General features: G+C 41.4%; 1 protein-coding gene across 1 annotated transcript in view; it reads right to left on the bottom strand.

Moving 5' to 3' along the window:
• The window catches only part of ADK (adenosine kinase), a 296805-nt gene that overhangs the window by 288290 nt on the left and 230 nt on the right, over nucleotides 1-8285 (bottom strand). The gene's annotated exons all lie outside the window — the stretch shown is intronic.

The raw sequence follows: 8285 nt of genomic DNA, 5'->3' as shown, positions 1-8285 counted from the left end.
TGGGACGCGAGGAGGCCCGGGAGGCGGCGGCGGCGGCCTCGGGGCGCTAGCGACCGGCCCCGCGCCCCGGTTCGGAAGCTCACGGTACCGAGAGGCGCCGCCCACCCGGTGCCCCGGGCTCCCTGGCCGCCATCTTTGGTACGGGCAGAGAGCACGCGCCTCCCGTACACCTCCTCCTGCTCCTGCCGCTGTCACCTTCCTCCCCTAGCCCGAGGAGGCAGTGACGGTCGCCAGTGCTAATTAAAAAAAAACGTTTAATCAAGGTAGCGAAGAGGTGCGGAGTTCCAGCCGTGCTGCCCACATTAAAGATGGCCAGCGGAGCCCCTGGCACCGCCGTCCCTCAGCTGGCCCGGGGCCGTGGAAATTGCTGCGCTCCCAAGGGGACCCCTACCACCCCCCGGCCGGGACTGCTCCCGCCCGCCGCCGCCCCCCAGGAGCGCTCGTCCGCCCCGGCCGCTGACTGACGCCTCCCCCGACGCGCGAGTGTTACACACGGGACAAGACCGCGTTTCCACTCTTTTTATTTGCGTGTCGGGTCAGACCCTCACGCCGCCGCAGGTGACCTTCCGAGAAGCCTTCCTGCTCAGCCGCCGCCAGGCATCGGCACCCACGGCCAGCGCAGACCACGTCCCCGCGCAACCGGGTGCCGGGGCAGGGCCGGCTCTCCCGGCGGATGCGGGCTCTCACTCTAGTTCCCGGGAGGAGATCTACTGCATGCCCGAGTCGCCAGAGCGGCTGGCAGGCACCTGTGGGACGCGGCTACCGGACACGACTCTGATCTTTCCAACCTGCCAGAGGGCAAGAGCGGAGACAGGGACAAGACGTGGGCCTGTTTGCCGCCCTTTGCGAGGGAAAAAAAAAGGGCAGCCCTGCGTTGCCTAACCTGTTTCTTGTCCGCCTGTCATTCAAGCAGAACTGCCCTATCAGAAAGGAAAAGCATGGGTAAGGCCAGGTTCCTATTCTGGCTCTTTCTACCCGCTTGCTCTTCATTTGACTGTCAAAGTTACTGCTTACCCCCTGCAGATTTGGCACTTACTTTGTTAACTTACCAGCACCAGAAACACTGATTCATGAAACTGATGTCAGAAGAGGTTGTTTTCGCCAAAAGTGAGTCCCACGTTGTTAAGTATTGCTGTGTCAGTTGTAATTAAATACTTAGAACTTCCTAATCATGTGGTTATTAGCCTTAGTTTCCCTTCCTCTCCATCTACAAAATGGGAATATTGTACTCAGAAAAATTAGAGCCAAACTTTTCAACTGTTTCTGATTTTTGGCTGTCACAGAAGAGACGATGACAAAATTTCATTAATTCATAATGCTCAAGGACCTAGAGTGTCGCATGAAGATAACAGGAATATTGATGTTCAATACCTGATGAAGGACAAATTTCCTAGATTCTCTAAACTGGACACTGAAAAATTAATCACCGCTTACAAAATTCTTGTTATTCAAGTGCATCAAGGGTCTTGAAAAGTCAAACTGAAACATATCCACCCCCTTACTGTTGCAACACACAGCACAACAGGTCCCCAAATCCCGAAGAAGGATTTTGAACTCTAATAAAATGTAAATAGTATATTTTGATATATAATGGCTATATCCTCTGATCCATGCTGAACAATAAATTATTCCTAGTTTAACAATTCCAGTGCCTAATAGCCAAACCTCTGTTTTGTAACTGAAAAGGGGGGGGGGGGGTGTCAGCCAGAAATCCCATCACAGACAAACATAACAATAGTAGTAACACAGCTTGGTCTTTTGGTCCCATCACTGTATTTTAAATAATAAATCTAGTTTTAAAAAAATCAAGTTGTAGATTTCCTCATAAGTAATTGCCTGGCTTTAAGAAGCACATAAGAATATGTAAAGGAAAATATATATAATACATTAACATGATCTATATTTATAGTAATTTGTAACATACAACCGCATATTATGAATATTAAGCCAGAGTCCAGAGGAGGTACCATCAAATGTTTCTAACTTTTTACCAGTTCAGCAAGATAGGATCAAAAGGGTGTTTTTCTAAAAAATTAAACAGCCTTTTATGAAATAACACGTACGATACCTCAGCAGCATTTGTCAATAGCACTTTATAAACTTTGAACTACTCCAAAGTGCCCAATCATCTTGCTTGTACTATCACATACCCACAGGTTCTACACTTACTGACATCTTCAAGGCATCACCTACCACTATGGGGTTTTTTTGTTATTTGCCAGGGAACTTCTAGACTTCCTGACACATAAGTGGAGCAATAGCAAGCAGGGTATCCCTGGAAAAATGGTCATTTGTCGCTTAGGGTCATTCATAGATTAACTTTATGATGCTTGTGCCACAAATGCAACTCACAGTCACATCACATATGTGCTAAGCAGCCAGCCTGAGTTTGTTCAGCCTCCCTAACACCTTCCAAACTTGCTCTGCTTGCATGGGGCAGCTGATCTGTGCCTTCACATGTGTTTTGGCTTCAGAAATTTCTAAGAGAAATACAGAATTCACAGCTTTTGCACCTGAAAATACATAATACCTGACAGGGTCTAGCCACAATTTCTCTCAACTGCCTCTGTTACTATACAGACCATGTGAGTTCCTCTACATATAATGAACAATTACTCCTCAGGTGATTTCACTAAAACGCTTCCTTTCAAGCACAGTATGAATTAAAAATTAACTCCACCCCTACCTGATATAACAACAGGTAAGCATGCAAGAATTTTTAAAATTGCACTTTATTGAAGTAATCCATGAAACTATACATTTTATACATTTGTAACTTGTGTAGCCAAGATATAGACAATCTAGGCCTTAGCCTTGGACTAATGTGTTATGTTTTACACCACAAACATTTGGTATGAATTGCCCAGTTTACCATACATAAACAAAAAGTTCTCCATTAACCCCCATATTTCACTCAATTTCTTCAAAGTACAAAACTAAGGTTAATCTTAGATAAGCTGCCCACTCTTCTATCTTTGCAAGAGAGAAGGATGGTCTTTTATGTAATAGCCTCAGCAGACATTATAAAACAGGACTACCAAGCAGGAAGTCCAAAATTCTCCTTCAATAACAGTGTTTTGCAGACCATGCATGTATTTTCTACTAGAACAGTGGTTGTTTTGAAAACTTTTCTACAGAGAGAATTTAATATTTTGCAACATAAAATAAGAAGTATTTTTATCTTGTATGGATCTACTAGCAAAGTATTAAGAAATTTCTTTCACTATTTTAAAATTCCATAGCATAATCCCATTTCTTTTACTGTAGCTTCACAGACCATACAGCTGTAAGAGCAAAGGAAAAGTCTATAAATCTGCTAAGTCTTCATCATATTGCAGACAGCTATACTTTTTTTTCTATCTTATTCCAGTCAAATAGCCTAGCCCTTGAGACAGTTACAACTGCTTTGTACCACTGAATGTACAAGGAAAAAAAAAAAAAACCACAAAAATATTTCACTGTAAATGAAATCCCAAGGTAGCATAAAGCCAGCAAGTAGCTTTATGTTACCATATCCTTCAAGCGTGGAACAGCTTTGACTGTGGTCAAACAATCATTACAGAAATGATTACAGTTCAAAATGGAAAAAGAAATCCCTTTCCCTTCACTGAATTCTGAGTAATACCCAGAGGCTTCTCTCCTTCACACAAAATGCTTTGATATTTATTATATAAATAATATTAGTATGTAAATTGAAATTATTTAAGAAGCAATTTATGTAAATAAAAAATGAACAGCCTTCAGAAAACATAGTGTTCACATTGTATTTGCAAGTTCAATTGACTTTTTTCAAGAAGATAAGGTTTTCCGATACATTGTCAGCAAATACTAATTAATGACCTTTACATAGCAACCCATTCCCTGTTTCTGAAACTGGTTTTGTGAAATATTTGTGTACCGTGCCTGTGTAAGTAACTCCTCAAATCCAATATCACAACCTTGAATCACAAGCCAGAGTTTTACTTCAAACATTTCCACATGAAATACACCTCAGCAACAACAGAATAAGCCACGGTGGTGTTCTACAGAAAGCACATTTCACACTATTGCATTGACACCATATTCAACTAGTACTACATTCACTCAAGTCTGCTTTCCGGGCATCCTCCTTGTCTGTTTATAAGTAATATTAGTAGATCCAATTAGATGAGTAATTCTACACAAGCTGTTTCATTAGCTGAAAAAGAAGGAACTTGCAAGTCTCAGAAAAATTCACAGAAACTTCAAGATTCATGATGAAATAGACATATTTGCACTGGCTCGCCTCCCACAGGTAATCAAGCATGCAAGCAGCTCTAGGGACAAGACTAGTCCTGTTGACTGCAGGGAGGCAGCACACTAAGTCAGAGGCATATGTTTCTGTGGGATATCAGCAAAGACTATTAGAACTAAACTATCGTTGTTTGTCAGTATGACTCTTCTCGCCAGGTGGGCTGCAGGTAACATCAGTAGCAAAAGAGAGACACCAGCCATGCTCGAGGTCCAGAGCAGAAAGAGCCTTCCCACGACCTCCTCTTTCCTCAGGTTACACTCTCCTTCCCATAAAGCAAGGAATTACTTTAACTAAAAGGATGAAAACACCGTAACAAGCTTCTCCAATACAGGAACACAAAACTGTGGAAATACGACACACACTGAGAAATCCAACAGGATTACATCAAAGGCCAGGTGAAGACACATGTCAATCTAAACAGTAATTTGAGTGTTACATATCTGAACAATGGAAATGGGCACCTGAACAGTAAGAGCAAGGTATTTTCCATGCTGCAAATCATTCCAGTTTTGGGCATATTTCTGTCAACACAACTTTGAAGGTAAGGTTGCTGCTATTACGTCCTAAATAAAGCAGAATTAGCAAAGTCTGTTGCTAGTGTCTTCAAAGTATTTGTTTGCTTTCTACAGAGGTCTAAATATCCATCTGAAGAAAAAGCCTATTGCTTTTATTCTTCTGGGAGCAAACACAGCAAGGTGCTTGAGTTTCAGATCTTTCTTTGCACTAAAAGGCCATTTAGAGTACTGAGATGGAAAAAGTTACCCATATTTGCAGATATGAGAAATTAGAAAGCGAGAAAAGTATAAACCATGAAAACAGAAACTGAAATGAATACAAATGGGGAGCGAGGTGAAATTAAAAAAAAAAGCACCAGGAATGATAAAAGAGAAAGAAAAATTATTTACTGAATTCTAACTGAAAGCTTTGTCACAGCTAATTTAAAATGTTCAGAATCTTCTTTCATTTGTAAAAAGCTGATGAAGGAATGAGCTAAATTAAATGCCAGCTTATTAAGAAAATGAAAAATGCATGAAATTAGCAATATTTTTTACAGTCACCAATATCAAGCTGCCTAAAATCTAGTGGAACAGTAATGACAAAGGGCTGCTTTTGATAACAATTACCCACAGAGTGTTTGGTAATTTATTCTGAAAAGGAAAAGATGTCTAATAGTAACAGAAGAACAAGAATATTGTACTTTGTACTTTTAGTATAAAGTATTTGTCAAATTCAATGCTTACATTGTCTTCACGTTAGATAAACTGATTTGTCCAAACAGCCAGCTACACCATGACTATTCAATCAATACAGCAGCTGCAGAATGGCCAGAAGGCCATAATGCAGCAGAGGGGACTTCACAGCAGAGGATTCACAAGTTTGTTAATTTTTTTTTCTTCTGCACGCATGCATATTTCTAGAGAGTCATGTATATTTAAGCTCAAACATTTCTCCAGAGAATATCCAAATTCTTTCATAACTGTACCAGTCTGCTAACAGAAATCTGGTTGTGGTTTTCACAGACTTCAAGATAAAACCAAACCAAACATAAAAGGACACAAATCCTTAGTAATTCTCCTCTAAAGTAACGCCTCATGATGTTTCTAGTAAGCTGATGCTACCACTCAGTGACAAGCCATTTGCAGTTTTGCAAGCCTATTTTCTGTTCAAACAGTACAGTTTACACACACAATGATATTTTATTTCACACAGCAGAGATGTAGTCAGAAGCCTGAAACAACGCAGCAGGCATTAACGGCCTTGCCTAAAGCCCGTTGGTTTTAGCGGGGATTTGCACCCGTCAATAAAGACAATGCAAAACCTGCTGCCCAGCAGATTAACGTCAGCACAACACATTGTTGAGCTGGGAACACTAGTTTGGGTCTCAGGCTTTGTGTTCTGCTCACTGGGTGGCAAAAGCTGGCCATCCTATATTGCTTTCAAACAACTTTAGCTGAACCCGGTCAGCTTTGCCTACCTCATGAGGGAGCAATATTTGCTTTCCGTTGCCTGAAAGGATCAAAAGGTACCAAAAAAAAAAAAAAAAGTGTATCCATGAAATCTCCCTGATGCCACTTTGAGAGAGAAATTGATGAAAAAAAAATATAGGGGAAGGAAACGTTTGTTATTGTTGACAAGGTAAAGCTTATATTACAGAGTGGAATGTAAATTTTTTATGTCATTTTTTATATTAAAATAGCTTTCGTGGTAGCCACAGGAAAGATTCAGGGTCATATCACATGGGAGAATAAATGATGTACAAGACCATCCTTGTTGAGTCCATTAGATATGGTCTTCTGAAGAGGCTGGAGAGTCTCAGCTCTAGATGCTGAGAACAAGGAATTCTCCTCTAATTCTTGGTATAACTAATATGACATTATTATTTCCCAGAATTTTCAAGTGATTTTTCACATCTTTTCCAATCTGTAGGTTAACTGTTTCCGATACTCCTGAGCATATGTAACAGTGCATTGCATTAATAACCGAACCTCGGTACAAATACAACAAAGGCAAGGAACCTCGACCATTCTGGTACCTTCTGTACTGGCTTTTAACACAGGACAAAGTCCCACAGCAGCACTCAGCCAAACACGTTCTTGCTGCTATGTTCAAACATGTGCAGAGGTCTGCAAAATCTAGTCCAACCACCTCACCCACTTCATGAGTCCAACCTGTGGCCCACAGCACACATTAACTTTATCTGATCACCAGTTAATTATGACATTTCTCCTCTTACGAAACAGAGCTGGAGTCTAGTTTACACTTCGTACTGAAATAACTTGAAACAGAATTAGAGTAGAGAAGTTCTAACAACATTCCTCATGTTTTATCTATCATACCTTACAAAAAATATTATTTTCAGTTTAATCAGTTATTGTCAGAACATGTCACCATGGCCTTCCATTCCATTGTAAACTCCCTTACGTTTTTAACTCAGTACTCCAATAACTTCCTCAAATTTTTGAGCTTTCACATTTATGCTCAAAGCAGATAAAATGCAGTTTCCTCTAATAAGCTTTATAAATAGAAACACTGCAATTGCCAGTTTCTTGCCCCACCTTGCTTTAAGGCCCATGGAAATACTGTTGGTTTTTAATTACAACCTTACACTGCTGCCTGCCATTTATTTGCTTTCAGAGCTCAGTTACATTTTTCCTCTTCCACTATCTGCAACTGAGCTTGTCAACTATTATTAGACTTCAGAAGTCACTCAGCTGCCAAAGAAGCAAGTACCCTGACTTTGACAAATTTAATAGGATTAGTTCTTTCAGTAAGGACATCAGTACCGAAAGGGACTGTCCTCACCTCAGTACTAAAGACCATCTCTTTTACGCTATATTTGAGCAAGTTATCAGTTATCGCCATGGTAATTTTGGACCTTTCAAGCCTGATGTCATTAATCCTCTTCCTACACTGAATACCTGAAAGGAGATCAGCTGTCTTACAATTATATTCGTGTCTGAATGATCCCAAGAAAACAAACCAGAAACTGCACCAACAAAAGCTCTGCTATAGCGCTCTCAGTACTCGTTCTGACCGTGCTTCCTGCACTGAGAAGCCTTATATTTTTTCTGCTGTGACATTTAAAAATAAATTACTTGTTTCGGTGCAGGCCATCAGTCACATGGGATTCAGTCAGTGACACTATAGAGTGATCACACAAATAAGGAAGTATAGCAAATGGCACAGACTATTTCAGTATGAAATCGTTTAAAAATATTCCACGTGTCCTGAAGAAAACGTCATCTGTTAACGAGGATTTTCAGATAACTAAGTTCCTGTCTAAGGGGGACAGCGAGACCCCCTCAAGGGTACTACTGGGGGCTTTCGGAGGCTCTTTTCAAAGACGAGGAACGCTGGGTGACAACCCAAGCTGTGTTTCAATACCGGGAGCCGTAGCTGCAGGCAGTGCTCCCTTTCACCGCGCCACTCCGTCCAGGTGCTCGGCAGCTCATTCGCACTAACCGACCCCAAGGCAACGCGAGGGCCCCGCGCCCCCCGCGGCTCGGCTCGG

Source organism: Haliaeetus leucocephalus, unplaced genomic scaffold (genome assembly GCF_000737465.1).
Source record: "Haliaeetus leucocephalus isolate CR32 unplaced genomic scaffold, Haliaeetus_leucocephalus-4.0 Scaffold229, whole genome shotgun sequence".
NCBI lineage: Eukaryota > Metazoa > Chordata > Aves > Accipitriformes > Accipitridae > Haliaeetus > Haliaeetus leucocephalus.
This window is presented reverse-complemented; position numbering and strand designations above follow the sequence as displayed.